This window comes from Heliconius melpomene, chromosome 16 (genome assembly GCF_056956725.1).
Source record: "Heliconius melpomene rosina isolate 202511_hmr_F chromosome 16, ASM5695672v1, whole genome shotgun sequence".
Classification (NCBI taxonomy): domain Eukaryota; kingdom Metazoa; phylum Arthropoda; class Insecta; order Lepidoptera; family Nymphalidae; genus Heliconius; species Heliconius melpomene.
In genome coordinates, this window is record NC_140404.1 from 3,087,169 (window position 1) to 3,112,773 (window position 25,605).

The window sequence follows — 25,605 nt, forward strand, 5'->3', positions numbered from 1 at the left end:
AACTGGAGCGAGCATTTCATCCTCAAGGCGAATTAACATTTATAACATCATTAATTTGGTAATAATCTTAACTGGCAGCTATCCTGCATGACATTCAATAGACATTATTTCCATACATGTTTATCCTCTAAATATTTCTGAACAGTGTTATAAGCAGCGCCCGGCATACGTAGATAAACACTCGACTTCTCTTGGACCACCATTGAGTAATCGCCATAAATTGCAGTTGGAGTCTCAACAGTATCAAATCTAGCTAAGAACAGATCTTTTAATTGTGGCCATTTAATCCGGGAAAAACTAGATTGAACAAGTCAAGATGACGCCGATCCCTTGAGTACCTGAGCATTCTAAAAGGCTTTTTCCCAGGTTCTCCTTTTAGTAGTAAAACGGTGTCATCAGCAAAAGACACAATTTTTCAAAAGTTTATAGGTAAGTTCAATATTAAAAATAGTGTTGGTCTCATTATACTTCCCTGTGGAATTCCATATTTGATAGGAAGGTTTATACTAGTATATCGAATAGTTTGTGTTCCTTACCCCTTACACCAAAATCACAGTTAGATTTTAACGAATTTATAATTCTTACAACTTCAATTTCATAAGTATCAAGTAAAACGAACGACAGTTTAATGTCATCTATTTGTGGTTTTCCATTGATATTAGGACACCTATTTTTTTTTATCTTCTCGGCAAGTTTTCCATCAATGCTGACGAAATATTTATTAACTATGTCAACTGAATCCTGCGGGAACTTGAGTTCCACATTAAATCAGAAGCGATATTCTTATTGTCACGAATACTTAACTTATTTTTTAATACTTTCCATAATTTCTTATTATTTGAGTTTGCTCTCACAATCTCGGATTTGTCAAATTCTCTCTTAACTCTTTTTGTGCCTTGCTCATTGTAATTATCAAATCACTGCCAAAATAAGTTATTCTTGTAAACATATGTCACACCAACTGCGAACGTCGTGGTCTACAGCATCAGAATTAAACTTTCGTAACATTATTTTTAAATGTCAGATACTAATGGCTCCCGTAAAATTTTGTTTCTGCATGTCAAAAATAAATTTTCAAATTCACTTTTTTTTACAATTTTCACATCTTGTGAAATTTAAACACTCTGTTCTGTATTTTATTCCTTATTCGTTGCTGGTTATCCCACTTCTGATGTAGAAGCATCAGAAGGGGCCTCAAAGCGGTCTTGGCTATCACTATTCATTTGTGGGCGTTGTAGCAACAGAGATGTTTTAATAAAAGTCACACTTATATTCCACAATGTCTTATTACTCGTTTACATAACAGTTTTACAATAAATCTTACAAGATTAGCAAAATTACAATAGATTAGGAGCCAATAGGTTAATTGGTGAACATCTCACGCCATATCTGTCAACCAATGACGTCTGCTATAACTCGTGGCTACACCTACTACCCTATTCGGGGTTACCCGCTCCATTTTAAATATTCTTCTAATATAATCCATTACATAAATCAATTAAAATCGAAATGCAATAATTGCGAAATTATAATTAAAACTAATACATAGCATCACGCCGTCATATATATATTTACATAGTGTATTTTTGTTCCGATTAAATGACCTGTGAAGTGGAAGTTGATAAAAACCTATAGTGTAAAGTGAGACATGGAAGAGATATCCAATTTAACTTTTCGTAGCGTTGAAGCTGGATACTATTTTAAAAGTTTTCAGTTCGTTATTTTAAGTTCATAACTATTTTAATAGAAAATTTATAATTAAAATGTTTTAATGACATTTTTAAAACTCAATGGACAGGACGTTAATTGGAAAGAAAATTCTTTATTTTGTGTTACCAGGCTTCAACTCTCTCTCTCTCTCTCCAGTGCGTTATTAGTCCCATCTGATGATGGGGTCTGATTTCCTCGTTTGTTGTCTTCAACCAGGCTTTAAGTCTATTACCATAAAAGCTCATAAACATCTTTTAGCATATATTTTTAAACTTAAAAGGTTTCATAAAATCTCAAGATAAATATAGAAAATTCTGAACATTTTTCACGTTGTTGCCATAAAATCGATCGTCACGAGGAAAATGATCCCAATATGGCCGTTGAAGAGATAAATGATGTATCCACCCTCAGTTCATAGCGTTTAGCGAGAGAAATATTGAATATATTCATATATATAACTATATATAGCTTTCACTGAGTGCCATATCTCAGTACCCTTACCTCCTCTCAATATTCAATTTGAATTGATAACAAGTGTTGTCATGTTTAAGGAAAAACGTTTGTGATTTTCTATTAAATTGGGGAAAATACAAGTATATTTCCCTGTCGTTTGAAGGAATTAAAGGAAAAAAATCAATTATGTGATACAAGTATCGGAATTTTCATGGGCTTGTGTCAATATTCAATACATATTTGTATGGAGATTTATTTACTGCTTCTAATAATTTGTTATTTTAGATGCTTTGTTTGTAATTTCAAGTATAATTTTATCATTAAAGAACGAAAACAGTAGGTAACAATTCATAAGATTTGTTATATTTTTAAATTCCAAATATGTCTGTAATAACGAAACGCATGTGTCAAAGATATTCTTGTCAAATAATTTTTAAATTCTCTAAAATTCTTAGATAACGACCATATCAGCCATTTGCATCGGCTGATATTTTAAGCTACACTTTCTATACTAGAAATTGCTATTCGAGACATGAGAAATAGAAAATTATAGCTTGTCAGGTAGATAAGGCTGTCCGGGACCGGTAACAGCCAGCGGTGAAACTGGCCCTCAAATAAGGAACTAGATTATAATTAATATAAATATTCGTATAAGATAACTTCAAAAAGTCATTGTGCTATAGTCATGTTTTACCAATTCAAATTAGTTTAGCTGAAAAAAAAAATGAATTATGAAACGTCATCTCTATAGAGACTTATAAACATATGTCACTAGCTGACTCGCCGCTTTGCGAATCAATTAGGCGAAGATTATCCCAACTTGTTCGAGATGACGAGCCATTTTCTCATTAAAACTTCTACGGAGGCCTACGTAACGACCTCCTTAATGGGCCCATGCGAACTTTCTACTGTTTACACAAATTTTGGCCTTATTTATTATCATGTTTATTAGTAAATTTTAATAAAAAAGGTATATTCTTGGGATACTTTAAAAGGTAAAAACGAAACCTTTATGAGAACACTTTGGTGATTGTCAGTCCGTCTGTCAGGCCGTCCTTACCGTTAAGGAAGCTGATATTAGACTTAAATAAGTTAAAATTCGCCACGAAGTCCAAACCTATGGGGCACTTCCCATGGTTACACCCTAGAAAAAAAAAGAAAAACTTTCACTTCTTGTTGACCTCCTGAAGTTAAAACGGAACCCTTCGTAGTCGAGTTCGACTCTTACTTGACCGGCTTTTGCATTAAAACAACTATAAGCTTACATAATTCAAAAAATATTAGATTTAATAATTTATTTTTTTTAATAACAAACTTAAACATCAGTAAGGGCGTAAATAATTAATTATCCATACATTAAAATTAATTAAATTCTCAAACTACTAAAATAACAAACAAACAGATATATTTCCAAATAAAGCTAGTTGACCCACGTGTCCCCTGGAAAACCTTGGACTAGTTTATTCGGGGAATTCACTTATAGTCTCATTGCGACGGCCCTAAGCTCTCATTACTGACACTTTGAGAACACTAAGCTTCTATATAGCGGTCTTTGGAGGAAATGGGTGAGTTCGTACGAAATAAGATAAAATAAACATGAATGGCTTAAATGTATTATTTTTTTTTTATAAAGTTTAGTTGAAATATTATTTGTGGGTTTTTGTTATTTGATTTTTGGTGTAATGGTTAATAAGGTTTGTGATTTCTTAGGATCATAGGTTTGATTCTTATCTCAAGTATTTGTTCAATAAATATTAATATGCCGTTCTGTTCTCATACGTATATAGGTATGTACCTGCATCAGTTGCCTCCATAATTTGGTCGAAAGTGGGGAAATTTTATTTATGTACTGTAACAGAAAATAAATTACATGTGCTATATTTATGAGTTGTTATATAATAATTATTTTTACTAGTTTGAATTGCTAAATAAAAATATTACTATTTATTAGAAATAACTTACTATAAGTTATACATATATAAAAAGAGGAATGTAAGAAAACTCTACCTTTCCCTAACAAAATATATTAATATAAATTATAAAGTTACCCGCGTTATCCGCTTCTCTACTTTTGTATGGAAATATGTCTATTCAAGAAACTTCCTCCCACGTACAGCATCCCCTTCGCTTTAAGTAAAAAGTCGACATTTTAGACGTCCCTGGCACACTGACTCATTTTCTATAGTCCAAATTAAGGTTGGCATTTGTATAAAGTCGAACAAGTTTAAACTGGTTACTGAAATCGTTAGCTGCAACTGTTTTTATAAAAGAGAATTAAGTCGTTTCGGTAAAGTGTTTTTATGGAACCATTAAGCTTTTTGTATTCAACTGGTTTCAAATTAAAGAGTTGTGCCGCTTTTTACTTTTATAGTCAAAGAAACACGAGAAGTTGTATGAAATTTTATTATGTGGAAGTGTTCATCCATATACGTTAACTACTAAAAACTTATTAATTTTTCTTTTAAATTATAATAATAATATACATATAAATTAAACATATATACATAAATACATTAGGGCCTATGTCCAGCAGTGGACGTTGAAAGGCTGATGGATAGATGGACATACATAAATTATATATTAAAATAAATATATGTAATTTTTACTATAAATATATCTTTATAAACGCTAAGATATCTTCCAAAAGGTCGTCTAATTATATTATTTATCCATGACCAGTTCTGATGGTCAACCCTAACTTTCTCTTAGAAATAACCTGTATATCAAAGACTTTCATTTCAAAAGACACCTCGCAAAGACCTCTGCGGTCCACTTTGAAATTGAATATTACTCCGGTTAACGTGAAAGCAGTAATTTACTCAGATTTGCACCGATTTAATGAATACGAAGCGATAGCCATTAGCTTTTATAGAACCATCTTTTTTCATTGCCGTTTTGTGTGTGCTTTTTTATATGAAAAAATATGATTTATATGCATAAATTGAAATTCAAATATATGAATATTTATATGAAAAGTTTTATTATAATATATATTTTTTAATTTTTTACCGATATTTGAGGTCTAGATATTTTTTTAAGCTATAACATCGTCGTATTTATAAGAATTTTATAATATTATTCATATGATTAATTAAAAATAGAACTTTTGGGGTCAGTAGTGATGCAGGGGTAGAAGCATGTGATTGTAAACACCACAGGTTGTAGGTTGGATTTCTAGTTGAAGAAATGAAATATTTATTTAAATATTTATTTTCATTTCCTCGCTTCGATAACGAGGCGAAGCGTGGCGTCGAGTTACTCAACACGCAATGCTTCTAGAACTCGGTGGTAACGGAAGTGTTTAAATGGGAACAGAGCGCCGTAACATTAGGTTCCCAGGTTCCCTCTGCCTACCCTGCGGAATACAGCGTGAACTTAAAAAACATTATAACCAAGTAATGTATATATTTACAGGTGGAAATTTTACCTTATTTTTTTATATAGCAGGTAAACAACGAGTCTCTTGTACCAACAATTAAGCAATTAAAGCGGCGCTCGTTGTTTGATCAAACATTTTTTAACGAAAAAGGCCAACGATTAAGATTACACTCATAAAGTAACAAGGAATGGGAACGATTCAAGTATCGCAGCGGCACAATGGTGTGACTGTAACACGACGTTCGTGGGTTCGATCCCCACTCGAGGAAGTGAAATATTTATTTACGTTTATATTTCCATTTCTTCTCTCTAGTGTAAAGGCAAAGCGCGGCGTTGAGTTCTGCCACTCAACACGCAAAGCCTCCAGAATTCGGCCGAAAGTGGGGAACAGGGTATCTTAATACGAGGTTCCCTCTGCCAGGAGGGTTCCTATGTGTGTGATACAAGCGTCAAGCTGATTTTTATTTTACTACTTCTTTATTTTTTTTACCTTCTTTCTTTTCTTTCAAAAGTAGGTATCTATATACCTATGCCACATAAATTATATGGCATGACATCGGACAAGGTCCTTGCAATTTGTATAATATAAAAATTCATCATTCTTAAGCTCTTGAGTTCTCCCGTCTCTACATAAGTAATTCAAAAATTTTATACTGCAAATTTGTTTCGTAGGATTTCGTGAATACAACGCCAAAGAATGTCAAGTTTGGCAAAAAATTACATTCATATTTCATCCGCTCGTGCCACTGAAATCATTATGCCGCTTGCCACTCTTTCATTATGCCGCCTTTTCGTCTTATCTCGAGGACCCTCACACCTTCCTTCCGAGTTTATCTTCGGAAGTGTTGGTACTTCGTAACTTTTGAAAAATTTTACAAGCTGACGCCTTGCCCTTGTCTCTTGGCGTAAACGCGTTTCTGTTCTCATTGGAATCTCATTTCATATGTAAGTTAGCTGTAAATTGTAATTGCAGATTCAACTTGTTTACAATTCAAATACAATTCCAATATCTATGCACGCTTTCATATAGCATAGCTATGAGGCCATAGTAGCGTAGGAGCATAGTGCGATCGTTGTGAGTTCGATTTACACTCGGGGAAATTTTAATTTCATTTCTCCGCTGTGGTTCTAAGGCAAAACGCGGTGTTGAGCTCCGCCACTCAACATTCAATGCTTCAATTATTCGACGGAAAGTGGAGAGCGGAGTATCTTAACACTAACCTATCTGCAATATGTGGAATACAGATTGAAACTCAAAAAAAAGATAATATAATAAATAATATAATAAAACTAGCGACCCCCTTGCGGCTTCGCCCGCTTTTATTACTGGATTATTCATATAATGTATGTTTGCAAAGCACTTAAGATAATGTGAAAATTAATTAAACTCTAATGCAACCCGCATTTTCGTAGTTTCAATAAGATTTTCCAATTGTTTTACACAGCAAGGATTTTTTAGTAGGTACCGTAATTTTAAATCTGTGCTACTACTCTTTTCAAGCACTTATTAAAATATTTTTAAATGACTATTTTTAGATAGTTAAATGACTATTTTTAAACGGAAGAAATTATAAACAAAAGCCTACCTACTAATAACTACTACAAAAAATATGAAACCAAATATATCGCGCTGAAATAATACATTCAACTCCAATTATCCAATACGTGCAAACGCATCTAAATCTTTGTTGCTATGCCTCTATAGCGGGCGGGTTTTTTTTTCGAGCTTGTGGTTAATGCTGAAGAGGGTATTCTGTCCCTGATGAAAAGCAAGCACTACGTGGCTGCCTGTGAGGAAAATTAAATAGAATGCATCGGCCGGGAATCGAACCCGGGCCGCCCGCGTGGCAGGCGAGCATTCTACCACTGAACCACCGATGACTGCTCATGACGCGCTTGTATAAGCAAAACGTCGCGGGGCGCGTTTCGCAGCAAGGATGTTTTGATATTGTAACAACTTCTAAAGTACTTATTAAAATGAAAAAACAGTAAAAGACAATTTTGATCTACATTAAATGGCCAACGTAACTAATATACTTATTTATATGCTGAGAGTAAGGGATAAGTAAAACTTGAGTCGGCACAGCTGATGTGTCAACGGCGGGATGTGTCAACAATTAAATGCGTTTTTCTCTAATACTATTCGCAATTTCGAAATAGTGTAAAAAGCAAATTTTATCTTCGTTTAACGTAGAAAATTAATAAAGTATTTTAAAGGATTAGGATTAATACCATTATGGAAAAATATCCCTCACAATAAACAATATATTGAAATTACTATTTTTAGACAGAAATATGATCACTACACGTTATCCTTAAAAGATAAAAATATGCTATCGCGGACTTTTTTGTAGATCTTTTTAAGAGGAACAATACTCCAGTACATTATTTTCATGTAGTACTTACCATTAAAGCAGCGCATGCGCGAAAGTGTCTCAACGGGTAGGACTTTATACACATTTATCGTATTTATGTTAATTTACATAAGAATGTACAAATAATAAACTATATATAAACCTTCTCTGAGAAATACTCGACCTAATGGTGAAAACTGCATGCAAATCCGTTGGGTGGTTTAGAAGAAGAAGAGTTAGAAAGTTCAGACAGACACGAAAAGCGACTTTGTTTTATAAGATATAGGATACACTATCACTGTACATACTGCATCGTTGTTAATTAAAACAGTAGTTGATTACAAGGGGTTAGAGATCCTATAAGTGCTCTTCTTTATATATAATTAAAATAAATTGGACATTTTTTTATAAAATAAAAAAAATATTGAAAATTTAACTTAATTTTAATGGTAATTAAAAATATCTGAACATGTCACAAGTGCCACCTAATATAACGTATGACGTTATGCAGAACGTCCCTCCCTACAACCCTCCCCTCTTTAATCATGACTAATCACTCTCATCCCTCTCGTTTATTTTATAGCTTTATTCAACTGATAACGAATAGCAAAGGATTAAGATTGGCTTACGGAAATAGAGATTGACCTTATGAAATATTATTACAAATTAGTGGCGTTTACCTTATGTATTATATTGAAATGATAAATGTTTATTATTTTGAGGCCAGTTGTGGCGTAGGGCCACAAAATGTGACTAAACGCGACAGGTTGTAGGTTCGATTTCCATGTGATTAAGTGAAATATGAACCGACGACCTGAAGAAGATTGCTGGCTTCGATTGGACGAAGGCGGAGGATCGGGTGCTTTGGCGCACCCTGGGAGAGGCCTACGTCCAGCAGTGGACCCCTAATAGGCTGATTAGAAGTGAAATATTTAATATTTCCATTTTCTTCGCTCTGGTATAGAGGCATACGCGTTTGTGATCCTTATTCCATTTTAAGACTAAAATATGTTTTACATTTTGTTTTACTTACTGATTTATTTTTCGGGATAGACTGGGAGCATCAAGTGCAAATGTTTTTATTTATTTAGTTTTATTATAGTCCAAGCCAGGAAGATGCTAGAAATTTTAAGTCAGTTTAAAAATAAAATATTTAAAAAAAAATAATAGAAACTACTTTTATAAGGATTAATATAGCTGTGCTATAAAAATGCATCCGACCATATCTTCTGTTATAAATGTCCACCGTTGTCATCAACAAAAAAAAAAAGTACAATTTTCACAAAAGTACTTTCATATATTTTTATTTTTCCATTCTTTCATTAGGGCGTTGTCTACAAAATGTTTGTACAGTTTTTGACGGTTTTTATGAAAGTTTCGAAAGCATTTTCGTTTTTCATTTTAAAGTCATTCCGCATTTTAAGTTTAGTGTCACTATTTCATCGTTTAAATGCCACAGTGGCAACAGCTTTTGTCTGGATGATTTAAACTTTTATTACTTTTGTAATATCCACACAAGTGAAATATTTTATCGTGAAATCTTTCGTAGCTTTCATAAAATTAATGAAATAATACAATGCGTGTGACTGTAACGACAGGTCGAGGTTCAATGCCAAAAAAAAAAATATTTGCTCTAATATCGAGGCAAAGGACATTAACTTCCGCCCATCAACAATGAAATGCCTCCAGAATTTAGCGGAAATTGGGGAATGGAGTGACTTAACACTAGGCTCCCTCTACTTACCCTGCTACAGTGTCAAACTGATTTTTTCCTTTTTTTTATATGTTTATTTTCATATAAACCTATGTTAATACAAATTATATGTAGTACAGAAGGAATATAAAGCTCACGAACACTTTTCATGACCTCATCGAGCTAATATGATTGCTCGCATGGACGAGTATTTGGGTAACGTACAATATTTAATTCTTGTTGATTAAACAATTCATATTTAATTTTGAGGATGTGTGCCAGTCATGGGAAAGAGCATTATGACTATAATCTTAAACTGTTAAGGGAACCTACTGAGGTTCCCTGTGTGCTGTGTGTGTATCAGCATAACGACAAAAAAAACACACACACAAACTTTAGATATAGGTTATTTACATTATACTGTATAGAAGCAACGACTTGATAACTTAACGAAGAATAAAATAACTATGAACGAAATGAATACCAAGGATTTCCGTTTATCTTATCTAGAAGTCAGTCTGTTGAGAATTTAGAGTAATATAAAAGACAGACATAACCATGTCTGGTTTCCTTCTACAAGAAGCAAGCAAAAAATAAAAATTATTCCATAAAAATGGAAAGTAACTTAACAAATGAAAAAGAAAAAATATTTTCTCATTCGAAATAATGGAAAGCAATTTACAAGTCAGGTAAAACCAATTTCATTTGAACTGTTGGGAAATACCTTATAGACTTGGGAGCATTTTCTTCATTTCAACGACAGATTGCGACGAATGTCGGGATGCTGTGAGGTTAGTCTCTTAGCAATAAGTATTCGTACTCATATTTTATAAGTCTAGACAGAGACTTATATTTTATCGTATTTTAATCATATTGGAATTTTAAATTATAATTGTCAATTTGGATCTTTCATCATATTTTTGTGTAGTGTCTAAAATCTCCATTCTCTATACTTGAATATTTTCTATTTTTCTAGTAATAAGTTTTTTTTGTATTGAACCATATTATTAAAATTACAATATTGGGCTCGATTTTAAGTAGCAATGTACATTTCTTTCATTATTATTGTAAACAAAACCAAAAACGGTCAAAATAACATTTTATTTGTATTTGATTTACTTCTTTCTAATAAGAACCCTTGAGACCAGGATAAATATACAATGAATAAAACATTTTTATTTCATAATATAAATTGAAACAAGAATTGAAAGTCATGATTTTATTTTGACAACAAACAAAAAACGTATGGGTTGCGAAAAGTGGATTAGGAAGTGTTGTGTCATACCGGACGGGAAAAAGGATTGTGAAATTAAAAAATATCGTAGCGAGGTACGTTTCAAAAACGTTTTGGATGAAATATAATAACGATATCGTGGCTTAATTATACGGACATATTTTTTCTGTTTATTTTAAATTTTATCAATAAATATGTATAAATAAAATGGGTGCAGTTGTGGTGCTGGTGCTCAAAAGACATGAGTAAATTAAATATTTAAAATAAATAACCGAAACCCTAAATTACTCTGGTATCGAGGCCTCCAGAATTCCTCAGAAAATCGGGAACGGAGTGTCATAACACTAGTTTTCCTCTACCCACTATGCTGTACGCGGGACACAGCGTAAAGCTAAATAAACATGATAAATTTGAAACAAATTTTTATTGTTTTTGCGGTATTTATTGAATTAAATAACAAACAAAATAACTTTCACGAAAATGGTTATAGAATGTCATGAAAAATTCACAAACGAGTATATAAATGGCCGCCAGTACTCAGTAGTTACAGCGTCCACTGCCACTATAAATCTATCACTGGTTGTACGGAGTTAACCCTTTATTCACGCTGTCTGCTCGCGTTACTATTAAAATTGAGAAAATTGGCTTTGTTAGCCATTTTCTGTGTATAGATCTAAATATAGACATAAATTCCGATGTAGCGAGATCAAATAGATTTAGATAACTGACATTGTTGAATTATACGTGAGTTTTAGATCATAAAATTTTCATATCGTAATTATGACATCACGGCAATTAAAAAGTAAAACCACAGAAGATAAAATTTTTATATTAAGTTCAGAAATTAATGTTGAAAAAATTATATGAACCTAGGAAAGGTTGCCAAAATTTCTTTCATGTACCGTCAAAAATTTAGAAGATGAAATATTGAAATAACATTCAAGAGAGAGCTAAAAATTAACTCAAATTTTCAGACGGAAATTCACGTAAATTGTAACATCCGTTGTAAAAGACGAAAATTTTTAAGCCACTTGTTGTAATGCTCTTATTACAGCTGTACGCTGCAACTTTAAGTCAAATAGCTAGTATTCAAAATTTTGTGATAACGAAAAGCATGGCACCAAAAAGAGGCACTAAAAGAGGTCCTATTTGAACGTCGTACCTCGAAAAATCCATTTCCCTCCCTGAAAGTGTTGAGCTGCATAGATTCGCACTAAATGAGAAATTCCTGGAGTGGTACGTGTTGGAGCTGGGGTTGTACGTGATATGGATAGCCGTATGTCGACTATTTGAATATTCCTCTATATAGAACCATATTATTTTGGAGCTCGAATGTCTGTATCTCGAATGTAAATGTAGATTTATAAATAAGTCTTTTAGTTTTTTCTGTTATTGCTTATTTTGATCGCTGTCTGTAAATGGAAGACATATGAGAAAATCTATTTATGTAAGGCATGTTTTGATGGAATATAACATAAAACAACGATTTTTAAAGATTTTGTCTGTATGTTTATGTACGCTAATCTAAGAAAACGGTTGAACTGATTCAAATGAAGTTTTCTTTTAGTTTTTGAGAAAAAAAAATGCTATAAAATAATTGCCTGAAATTATAGTTTCTAAACATACATATGTCTTGAAAATAATTATGTTATTAAAACATTGGATTGATTCATATTAGTAAACAAGTAATTGTGTTTTTCAAGCGGGCGAAACCGCGAGCGTGTTGCTGGTTTGATATATAAATATGTCCATATTTTGCAATAAAATAAATAATATTTCATATTTTTAATCTGTGTTTTAATTTAATTTATACAGAAAACTATCACTGAAAAACTGCGATTACTTTTACATCGCTCGAGTGATTTAAATGATTTATCAATTATTTATTGTCAGTCATGTTTTCAGTATTGTAATTGAGCAGTAACTCAGTCACATTCTCATTCACATGAGCTGAGCTCAATTAATTATTTATTGAATGCATAATTGCAACAATTTGCTCCAGAACAGTTTCATTACAAGCTTTTAAAAGTTGAACTTTATCGAGGTTTATATTTCGGTGCACATCACTAGCGCGACGTAAATACAGCGCGAATATTTGGAGCATTAATTTGAGGTACGGGATAATATGGGGTTTATTAAAGTCTCTTGAATTTTTCCCTCACTTTCATGCCGGGTTTGGACTTAATTATTTTTGTAAAGCTTCCTGGAAAACTCGAGATATTTCTACGTTATCCTTCGTAGCTGACTTGACGGAGTTTCGATTATAATTCTTGGGTATTTTATCTCATATAATCACAAAATAAATAATGAATTGGGAAGCTTAAAATTAAAATGACGATGTATTTAATAAGGAAAAGCTTGTCGTGAATTTTACGTATTTTCAAGTAATATCTGATTTCTTAGCAAGAAGTAAATCGTATAATGACTATAATACGAATGACGAATATATTTTATTATACAATACAATTATAATACAATTTCTTATTGTTTTTCTTATTCCTTCAATAAATCAATCAATCAAATCAGCCTATTCGGGTCCACTACTGGACATAGGCCTCTTCCAGGGTGCGCCAAAGCTCCCGGTCCTCCGCCTTCCGCATCCAGTCGAAGCCAGCAACCTTCTTCAGGTCACCAGCCATCGGTATATATACGTAGCCATCGGTCCTTAGACAGATGTGTCCAGCCCTTAATATGATAGCAATCTGCCTGATATAAAAAACATAAATTTAAGGCCTTTATACGACATTTAATTTAACCCACAAATCGTTTAATTCTGACCCAAATCTGACATCCGCTTAGAAGCTAGTAAATCACGATATATTATACATATTTGTCTTCCTTGCAACTGGGACAAAAGACGATTCATGTCCAAATATAAACAGATGACATGAATAGGAGGGCCCGGTCGGTGAATATCTCAATACAGGGTTGAAGACAAATGGCATCATCCGCCTCTGGACCTCAGCATCTGTTGACCGACGTCAACGGATGTTTGCGAACATTGATACGCAAATGGTGAGAGGATTGATATAAAATATATTAGATATATTATATGTGTTGATATTTATGTTGATTTAGGTCCCTTTTTAACAATTTTAAGGTATTTTGGTGGTCCCTATGTAAAGTATCGAAAGTGAAAAATGGCTAATGTTTTTTGCTCTTTTGAATAAAGAAGTAGTTTAGTCTAGTTTAAGCTTTTATTTAGCAATACATGGCCAAAAATATATTAAGCTTGGCTTTAGCTAGGCTTGTAGCAAGCCTTCAGCTGGATATAAAAAATAAAAATAACTCTTTAAATCTTTTAAAATGACTTCAGACAAACAATAATTTAGGACGCTGTAATATTTTTTTCGACATGACGTTTCACATATAGCCCCCGAGCGTATCACGAGGGCATTAACTATTATCCCTTCTGGTGAAGACAAATGGAAGCTCGTGAGTCACATCGTTCCTCATGTCTGTGCTGATAATGGACTGCGGAACGTGCAAGATGGGAATGCCACAGGCTATTGGCGAATATTACTTTTATTTAACTTCAAGCTTATAGTAGGATAGGCAGAGGGAACCTGGGAACCTGGTGTTAAGAGTGGTGTTTCCCACTAAGTTCTGGGGCATGAGAGGCGTCTCACATCCGTCGCGTTTACATTCAGGCTTCATATATCTTAGCTAATATAAAAATTAACGAAATCTATGTGTTAAATAGCTAAATATTCTTTAATATTATTAAGCTAATTGAAGCTGCGAAAAAATATTTATTAGCTTTATTCTTTCCTTATTGTTATTTTTTAACTTTTCAAATATAAGCAAATAAATGTTTAACTTTAGATAACTATACAGTAAATATTATAAGTTGAAAACTTGTTTGCTTTCTATGTCCTTAAAGGACATCGAGTGGGTGGAAGACTGAAGCTTTCTAGAACAGCTCTTGGGATTTAACAGTTATTATAATGAAATATTATAAGATTAAAACGATTATTAAAATAAATGTTATTACATTTTTTTAGCAATTTGTCCTTTCTTTAAGGTTGTCTGTAACTGGGAGATTTCTTGAAATGAATAAAAATAAGTTTAAGCGAGCGATGCCGGATTTGAGTCTCTGGTATATAATAATTAATATTTAATTCTTATAAATTTAATATACAGGAACGTGCTACTAGAATCTTTTTGCCTTCGAGCTCTTTTGCCATCGAGCAAATTTTTTTTAAAAGATACGTATTTAACATATAGTATTTTTAGTAATATTTAAATACAACCTTAATTTAAGCTTATCACGTGAAAATGATCACAAAGGTTTTTGTTCTTGCATTTGTGATTATATGATAAATTAATAATATCTTATAGTAGGTGACGATCGTGGACGCGTGGGCCGCCCGTGGGTTGCTATAGAAATAACGAGAGAGGAGTGGACTAAAATAACTTAGCGTGCACTTAGACTGAGGACATGAGAGTCGTAAATCCTATCAATATCTTTATCTATATAAGATATCTTATAAAAGATAATAATAGGGTTTGAGCAATAATCGAGGCAAATTATAATTATTCGTATTATTATGTGTACATACCAAAAATATTAATTATAATTATAACTTTTATCTTGACATTAAGTCCTACAGATGACTTTTGGACATAATTTATTAATTTGCACTTGGAAAGCTTTTGTCTTCTCTACAATACTTAGTGACCTGTTACTCTGTTATTTGCTTGTCACACACATATTACAAAGAACACTTTTCTTTAGAGATGCAAAATTTTTTGACATAAATTCAATTTTTAAAATAAATAAAATCTATGTACAATTTATGCATTAAGCTTTAAGTTTTACACTCACCATTACATCTATTATTTAAACAGCAGTTGCAAGTAATTTTTCAATACAAAAATAAATATTTACATATGAATACCGCCTTAGGGTTCATAAAATAAGCGTATAGGAATGCATAAAAGACAGTGCGTGGGTGTGCACTGTCACGCACAATAACAGCTCTGCTCCTTTCAATTTCGTTATGGAAATAACTGATATTTGCATGAGAAAATAATATAACTAAGAAACTGAAATAAAAGTAAATTTTTAAGTATCTATGTCCTTATAATTTTAAAGATATACCTATTGTAAGATTTTAATAATATGTACTTTTCATTATTATACATAATAATATTCATCATCATCATCATCATCATCATCATCAACCTGTCCTCGGCCACTGCTGGACATAGGCCAATGGCACGCCACTGAGCTCGATCTTCAGCATCGGTTTTCGGATAAACTTGGATAATAATATTGCATGTTGTGAAAATAGATTTCTTAGACTTATAATTACTTTTGAATAGTTTTTATTCTGGCATTCTGGTTATTACAAATAACTTATGCGTCAAAAATGTTTTAATTTCAAACACAAGTCAATTAACTATCTACTTTGCTTATTACTACGTTTCTCTTTTAATAAATGACAAAAACTTTATATCTCATTTCTCTGCAATTATCTTTTCTCAGTCTACTTCGAAAAATGTGCTAAATGGAGGCAGAAAGCTAAGAAAATAAGAAATTTTGTATTTCAATATTTTTAAATTGTTTATTTTTCAATATTTCAGATTTTTTTTTATATAAAACGTGCATGTAATAGACGAAACACGCAAAAGACCGTGCAAAGTGGATTAGGTTGAGTAGGAAGGCAGACCCTGGCAATAGCCGGGATTAATGCCAGGAGGAAGAAGAATAGACATACGCACCTACTACAGAAACCTTAAAGCAAATTGTCAGTATGTAATTCGTCTCATATGCTGAATCCACCATCACACACGATCCTATCCTGCGGGCTGAGGGTTATCAAATATAAATCATAGGGGATAGAACAGAAAAAGGCAGAGCTAGCCAACGATTTATTTAAAGAGGATCTATAGCCTGGCTTTGAATAGATAAATTGCTCAATAAAAAGTATTATTACTACAATTTTAGCGTGTAGATTTACGCTTGTTTCTATGTCTATACTAATATTATAAAATTGAACAGTTTGTTTGGTTAACTTAACTAACCTCGGGAACCCTTGATTCGTTTTGAAAATCTTTTTGTTTTGGATGCATGTATGCATTTATTTGGGAAGGCTATACCTAGAGTATATTAAACCTCGGTATTAACATTTATCCATGCGTGCCAAACCACAGGCAAAAGCTAGTATGAACATAAAATATAAATTATACATATATGGGTCATAATCAGAAAAAGTGTCCTTTTTGTGTCTTTTCTTGTCCCGCTACTTTGAATGCGTTTTAAAAATACAATTTTAAAGATAATTTAAATATTTTGCTATTTACGATAAATTTATTTATTTACTTAAAGCTTTTTGTAATATTTTAAATGTATTATGGCAAATAATAGTATTTGTTGTTAGTTGCAAAAAACCTTTCAAAATGCTTCCATACAATTTTTCGTGTCCCATTCACCACTTTACTTTTTAAGAATTGATTTGTTACGAATGTTTATGGTTTTATTTGATTTCAGATATGTTTATATTACTTTACTTTATGCATAATATTAAATAGAACTACTTTTATTGATACATTATTTAATAAACAATATATATTAGTTAAGTAAATTTGTCCCAAAATATTGTCTTTTTGTTACTCAGGGCTAGTAACGTACAATTAAAATATGTATGCAATTATTTTGGATGGTGTTTAATATTATTTTTTGTTGTGGCACCATAATTCTAAAAGTCAATGCTGTCGTAGCTACAACCAGTAGTGTACTCGCAGCAGTTAAGGGGTTCAAATGTTTTAGAGGGAATGCATGAAATTACATCTCAGGGTTATAAACGGCTTTTATTTTGGTAAGTATTCTATAATTTCGTTTTCTTGTTTATGTTATTTGCTTCTTTTTACAAAATCTCAAAAAAGAACTTCAGTGCTTGCAGATGCAACACGTGGCTTATGAGCAAATATTTAAAAGGGTTAGAATTTCTCAGATTTCATTCTCAATTTCGTTATATTTCGTTACGTAACGAAATTGAGAAAATATGAAGCCTAGTTCACAATTACGGTACCACTGTTTTCTTATATATGTTTATAATAAAATTGTATCGAACCGGTGCTTGTATATGGAAGATATGTATAGAAGAAAAAAAAATTGCTGGCATATGAAAAAAACTATTAGTGACTTTTCATAAAGTAAAGTAACCAAAAATAATGATTTTTAAGTTTTTTGCTTGTTTGCTTGTTTGTCTATGTGTTTGTGCACGCTAATCTCAGAAACAGCTGAACCGATTTAGTTAAAAATATTTTTTATTCTGCCTGAAATTAGTTGTGATTTTGTGATTATTATTTTTTGATAAATATTTTTGTATTTTCAGTAAGCGTCATGGCTCCTATGTCAAGTGCTGAAATACATAAAAGATATAGAGAACGTCTTAAAAAGACCAATCCTATTAAATATGAAGATATGCGGAATAAACACTTACAAAGAATTAAACTTAATTCCTGTGATAACGACTCAAATTTTGATATATTTTAAAGTGGATTTAATTAACTTTGTGATCTCTAACTAGAAATATAAGTTTATTACGTTACTAACTAGCATTATTATATTGTTAATATTGTCAGTTTGTTATGTTTTCTTCTTACATTTATAATCTGTTAATTCAACGATTGAATCTTTAAAATTTTAATCTGTGTCTCATTAAATAAAAAAAACAATATTTTATTCATATAATATCCTTATTTTGTTGTGTATAATGCCTTATATCATCAGTTTCGTAACAAACATTATCAGTGTTGTTACTTATCAGTTACGTTACGAATTCGAAAATGTCCACTGTTCTGATTATGACCCATATACGAGCTTGTATTAAAGGTTTTAGAGAGTCATATTCATGTTACTTCTATTAAACATAATACCTATTAAATGTTTAGTTTTGTTTAAATTACTTTTACTTTTTAACTTTTCAATGTATATATTATTTTATGAAATATTTGAAAATGTATTTTAATATACTGCAGTTGATAGATTTACAAGTAATAATTTAGTATTTAAATATATGAACCTCCATTATCTTTGAAATGGAGTAAATTTATTGCAGTAGTTGATCTCTAATGGGCAATTACGATTTTATTTCCACTATCTACATCAGATGGTAATTTCACGTTTAAATAAAATAAAATATAAAATATATATTAATTTTGAATTCGTTGTTTATTTAAAAGATAATATTACATAAATTATTACTTTTATAATTTATACTAAAACTAACAGCGGCGTGGCACTAATTAGTTTGGTTTTTATTACATTTCTAAAGAAACTGTATAATTATACCTAAATCAACAATATAATTTTATTATTAAAATTGAAATTTGCTTCTGTTTGCTTAAAATAATTATTTTAAATGAGATATTATCATAAAGATATCCAGTAGAATATTAATTACAAATTAAGGATGAATATCCTTGAAAATATTCAAATTTAGTTTTCTTGTTTATTAGTAAAGGTTTTACATCGCATTATTCATAAGTAAATAAGTTTTACATTACTACACAAGTAATGTATTAAATAAGGTTTTAATTATCAACTATCCTATGTACTTTTTACCTTCACCCCTAAAAATATATCTACAAAGTTTCATGATAATCAGCAGAGTAGTTTTGCCATGAAAGCGTAACAAACAAACGTACATTCACATTACATATATGATGATGATGATGATGATTGATGATTTACAATATAAACATAATATAAAAACATTTTAAAATAAATAAATTTGAAAATGCCTATTATTCTTATATTAAAAAAAATGTTAACATATTTTATAACCTATTAGTAAAAAGAATTAGGTCACTCTGGCACAATGATTTCGATTTGAATAGAAGCTATAGATTATTCAGCGGCTGAATAGAGTCAACTTGCGGTTATTGGGTCAAAGACCAGGTTTGCTGTAGCTCTAGTGTTTGAATTCGTGCCTTAAAATAGATTGTTTGGAGAGATCAGGATTGATTGTTAGATAAAATATTTTAGATATTGGTTTTTAGTGTGTTTTTTTCAAATATTTCAGGCTTTTTACAGTTGAAATAGAAATACCGACACATCGATCAATTTTCGAGAACTAGTGTAGTGTAGGAAAATAAAATAATTCACTCTCCAGGTGGGAATCGAACTTGTATTCGTTGTCCTAATTTGTTTTCTTTCATTTGGTGCAATTCTTAAGATACTTAAACAATATATGACGACGCTATACCATTCTAGATATTCTTCAATACCACATTAAAAAATATTTTAAACAAAAAAAATATATACATCATCTACGCTTATATAAATATATAGTTATATTATCATTAACAAAGGCTTAGATATTCTGAGACACGTCTCGTAGAACAATCCTCCGTAGCGTAACGAGCCAACACATATGTAGACAATAGGGAGATTCATTTTAAAGCGAAGCCGTGCAAGCTTTCAAGTTTCAACAAGCTTTTCTACAATATGTCTAATCTAAGCATTTTATATGCAATAAAATTGTGCTTGGTGTTTTAGAAAAACTTTCTTATATTTCTGCATATAGTAGAGTGAGCAGAGAGAATTTAGTGTCATTACTTTCCGCCGAATTTTCGAGGTGATGCATGTTGAGTGGGGGAAATCACCGGTGAATTTTACCTTGGTATCAGAGCGAAGAAATGAAAATAGTATTAAATAATAATTCATGTTCCCGAGTGGGAATCGAACCCAGAAGCGTTCCCACTTATAATCACACGCTTGTGCTTCTACACCACGACGGTCTCACTTTCCTGTTATAATGGAATTCAAAATTGTAATTTGATTTAGCTATAATAAAATTAAATTGAAATACAGTATAAAGCTACTATTACATAGATTCCGGACTCAGAAATATCAAACCAATATTTTTATAAACCTTTATTCTAACAAAATTAACTTATTTTGTCCACAATTAACATTTAAATATATTTTGTTTAAAATATATACATTTAATTTGGACTAAATCACTTAAATATACTGCGGTAGCCCACTAGGCCTTATCATTAGAGTCCATATTTCTTTTTCAGTACAGTACAAAGTCAACCCTCCAACCTTCAATTTGTGCTAGTTGGAAAACGTTTGAGTCACGCGACTTTTCATACAATATTACTAAGGCCACATCATGTCCTTCAGCTTTTGTTTCCAGTCGTAATCTTGAAAAAAATATTTAATTTTACTATGAAACTTAGGTTTTTTAAACTATTTTTGAACATGAAAATTTTAAATTTAATAAAATTTTTGGATAGCATTATAAAATTCGTAGATTATTCAAATTGAAATTCAAATTCAAAATATTCTTTATTCAAATAAACTATAAAAGCACTTTTGAATCGTCGAATGTATTATTAGGCAAACACCTCCAAAATACGAAGGAATGTGGCTAGCGGAGTGTCTTAACACTAGGCTGACTCTGCTACATAGGGTATACAGCGTGATCCTGAAAAAATACTGTTTACAATATTGTTTCGTTCCAATTATACTCGTATAGGGAAAAATATTAATAAAAGAACTTCTAACAAAAATATACTTATCTTATTTGATAGAGAGATTAGGATTACCTTAAGTAGGATTAATTGGGAATTATTAATTAATTTATTAATATATAAAAATATATTATTTAATATTATATTATATATTAGCTTATTTATCGTTAGCTACCTATATCTAAAAGGGCGTGCCATTTAGTTGCTTACGGGCCGGTGAGTGCTCAATCGACCTGTTCCGCCCTACTGGGCAAACATACAGGGTTAATTAATATTTATTAAAATAATTGCATTTATAAAATATATAAATTACTAATTAGAAATTGGATAGTTTTGTGGTGGCTATAGTGATGCATTTGTAAAGGTTGTAGATTCGATTTCAGGTCGGGGGAATTTTTTTTTCTTGTACTGCAGACAAAGTAGGACGTTGATTTTTGTCACTCAACCCGCTATGTTATTTGTTTAACTTTACGTTATCCCCGCACATAGAACGGTAGGCAGAAGAACCTGGGAACCCTGTTAAGATACTTCCGCTCTCCATGAGTGTCTTACCACAAGGTTCCCATGCCTTTCCTGTTATGTGCGGGATACAGCGTGAAGCTACAAAAAAGAAAATATGTTTTATATTTAAGCCATACAAGCACGCCCTGTCAATAAATGATTCATTAGCGATCAAAGCGAGTTTTTTAAAGAAATGTCTCTGTAGAATTCTTTCATATATTTCATATGTGGGTAGTTCAAAGACGCAACTGGCTTGGCGCTCAGTGAACCAGAAACGTTGTTATAATGATACAAGGGTCTTTGTAGATTATTAATTATTATTTTCTGTTTATTTTATATTTTTTTCGTAATAATTTTTTTGATTACAAAAAAAGCTTAAAGAAAAAGTGTGACGTTGTGTTATGCCACTCAACACACAATATCGTAATTTGGCGTAAAGTGGGAAGTGAAGAAGGAATGGAATGTGTTAATAGTAGGTTCCCTCTGCCTATAGCCCCTTCTACAGGAACCTAGTGCCTACTCTATCTAGACCCTGCTTACTTGTATATAATGGGAACTGTAAAAAATCTACTAATTTAATTTATGTTTAAATTAATTTAGTTCATGGATAACGTACTCGTAACATAAATAAAATATAAGTTTGAGGATAACATAATAATTAACAGTAACATATAATAGCTAGTACATACAATAATTGAAATACATTTCTGTAAAATGATAAATGATAACTGATAGTAAAAAAAATATTAAGATCGAAGATGTCTTCGACTCCATTGAAGCCAGTTCCTGATGCTCACTCTGAAAGAGCATTAAGAGGTCTCACAATCAAAAGGAGGCTATTACCTCCTGCGTCTTGAATTGACGTCCATTGACATCAGACGAACAATATGAGGATTGTGCCCACATCGTTTGTTGAAATGATAATGGTTCGGAGTGACTAAATATATGCGAGTATATGAGAATTCTGATATAAGTGTTTTGTCATATTAATTATTAAATTGATAAATTCAATAAAATAAAATGAGAGTACTGTCTACTATACGTAATATATATTATTAAAAAATGTAATTTTTATTTTGTAATTCATTCATGAAAGATTAGGCTAGTAAATACGAGTATGTCTATAGATTTTTCAGATACTCCATGACGAACAGGAAGTAATAACTTAACTAAGAGAAGTGTTTAATTTTTTTCACATTCAAATTAAAACCACTACTAATCTGTATAGATTTTAATCACGCTTCAAATTTTAATTGAATTGAATTGAATTCTTGATATATGGCGTTTCGAGCGTGCCAGTTGAGCACAATTCATTTCGCCAATGTCACGTTGTACGGAAAACACACGAAGGAAATTGACCGGTAATAAAAAATATAAATATACACAATTATAGAATACTTGTAAAAAAAAAGAGATCCTGTGTTCAAGTTTTAAACATCATCTTTAACATCGTTACACATGGAAGACAATTCTCCAGAAGCTTATCACCAGTTTGTCGTGTGTAGTTTTAAAAGTAATGAAGAAGAGGACGTAAATTTTACGGTCCGCCTAAACTTGGTGTGCGATAGTTAGTTTTATGGGATTGTGTAAATAAGAAACTTCACTGGTGCTACTTTATAGCGACGAACTTTACAGCGGAGCTGACGCGTCTGATGCATGGCTCTTAAACTGAACAGCAAGTGTGGAAGAACAAAATATGAACTTACTTTGTAATAATACTGCAACCGTTGCTATGTAAAGTTTTCACTGGAAATCACTATATATTCCTTAAAGTATATGCTTCTTCTTTCTTCTTTTTGAGGCCGGCGCTGGGGCACAAGGTTGTGAATGTGATGGCTATGGACTCAATCTTATCTTCGCTCTGGCACCAAGGCAAAAGCCCGGCGTTGAGCTTTGGCTCGAAAAAAATAGCGGAAAGTTGGGAACGGAGTGTTTTAACACTAAGTTTCTCTTGACTACCCTTGTCATGTGCGAGATACAGCGTGAAACTGATTTATGTATATAATTCGTTATACATAAAATAACAAAAGTCATATAAGCTTGAATTTATTTAACATTTGGGCCTAAAATACTCTATCTAATACAAATTGCTCGTAAGTGATAAAAAGCGGGATTTCCATAATGAAATTGTGTAGGGTCGCACTTTTTGTCAAAGTTGTTACTTTTTGTTGGTAAGTCCACGCAAGCTGTTGAGGACTTCCTGACCTCGCCCAGCGAAGTTGGGGCAACTTTGGGCGTTACGAGGACAGAGGACAAACAATTCAAAAGTTTTTAAGCCATGTCATTTACATTCTATCTCGTGGATATTGTGTCCATGCGTTGTTTTTCATATATTTCAAGTTTATTTTTATTAGCCTCACGCTGTATATATTCAACAGGGTAGGCAGAGGGAACCTAGTTTAAAGACATTCCGTTCCCCTATTTTCTGCTAAATTCTGGAGGCATTGCATACTGAGTTGCGGAACTCAACGCTGCACTTTGCCTTGACAAGTTTATTTATATTTAATTATTTTGAAAATATTTATTTATTGCATTATTCCTGGACGTCTCTTATTTTCTCTTTTTTTCTTCCTGTCTTAATTACATCTCTTTTGTACTGTAAAGTAAAAAGCCCTTTAAAACTTAAGAGAAAAATAATTCCCTCGGGCAAACATCTTGTACGAAGCTCGTTAAGATTTTGCAGTTTTATTCAAATCAGTTTAATTGGTCTTATATTATAATATTATTTTTTACAAGTAAATCTTCTTAACAACTTATTTTCTAAGAAAATAAATGTAAATTGTTCGTGTAGATATTATAAGAATCTGTCGAAGTATCGTATAAAGTAATGTTTTATCTTATACAAATAAAATAGGGTTTTCCTTTAGAGAGAACGACGAAGTTTGCATAAAGCATAGTGAGCCGAGGGAATTGCTTCAGAGAGAAACTAAATGTTTACCCATCAACCTTAACAGAAGGCTACATGGTTCCATTTACTTTACAACCTGCTATATACAGAAATATAATGCAAAATAGACCTTATGCCTTTGTAATTAGATGTATTTGAAAACTGTGATCGATCAAATTTGCAATACATGCTGCTAAAATCTAAAGTTCTCCATCTAGTATGGGAATATTACATGAAGTTATATTTTATAAGTTAGGGTTAATGCTATTATAGGTTTAGTTGTGGCGTAGGAAAGTCAATGAGGAAAGACAATGATTTTTTTTATTTATATTTTCATTTCTTCATTGAGTTCCGCCACTTAACCCGTAATGCTTCCAGAATTCCTTCGGCGGAAAGTGGGCAAAGGAGTGTTTTAACACTAGGTACCTGTCTACCCTGCGATGTGCGGGATACAGAGTGAAGCTGATTTATTTATTTTATTTTTGTATTAGATATTAAATTAATTTGTTCTATTTCTCTATAGTAACTTAACACGGGTTTACTCTTCGTGAAATATGAGCCGATATACTGTGTAGGGTAATGCTTTTTATTGCATGTGCCGAAGTCTGATAGGATTTGTAGAAAGTAATTTTATTCGAGAACAATCTTGGTAAAGCTTGTTTAGAACAAAGGGGGAGTATTGTGAGGCATATCGTTGTCTATAGTATCAGTATGCATGTACAGTACGTTTATTCTTATTTTTGATTTGAATTTAGATTGGGTATATCTAAAGCTTTTCTGTAAAATTACAAATTTTCCAAATTTTTTTAAATTACTACGTTATGTTCATATGGATATAAAACTATTCCTTTTGAGAAGCCAAATATCCTAAAATTTGGTTAGGTTTTTTGGAAAGTTTAGG

General features: G+C 31.8%; 1 protein-coding gene and 1 long non-coding RNA gene across 4 annotated transcripts in view; both read left to right on the forward strand.

The window, feature by feature from the left end:
- The window catches only part of LOC146530697 (amyloid-beta-like protein), a 116,401-nt gene that overhangs the window by 33,268 nt on the left and 57,528 nt on the right, over positions 1 to 25,605 (forward strand). The gene's annotated exons all lie outside the window — the stretch shown is intronic.
- On the forward strand, positions 17,580 to 18,289 carry LOC146530698 (uncharacterized). The gene is made up of 2 exons (XR_014878856.1): positions 17,580 to 17,646; positions 18,166 to 18,289. It is a non-coding gene; the product is annotated as an uncharacterized LOC146530698 (long non-coding RNA).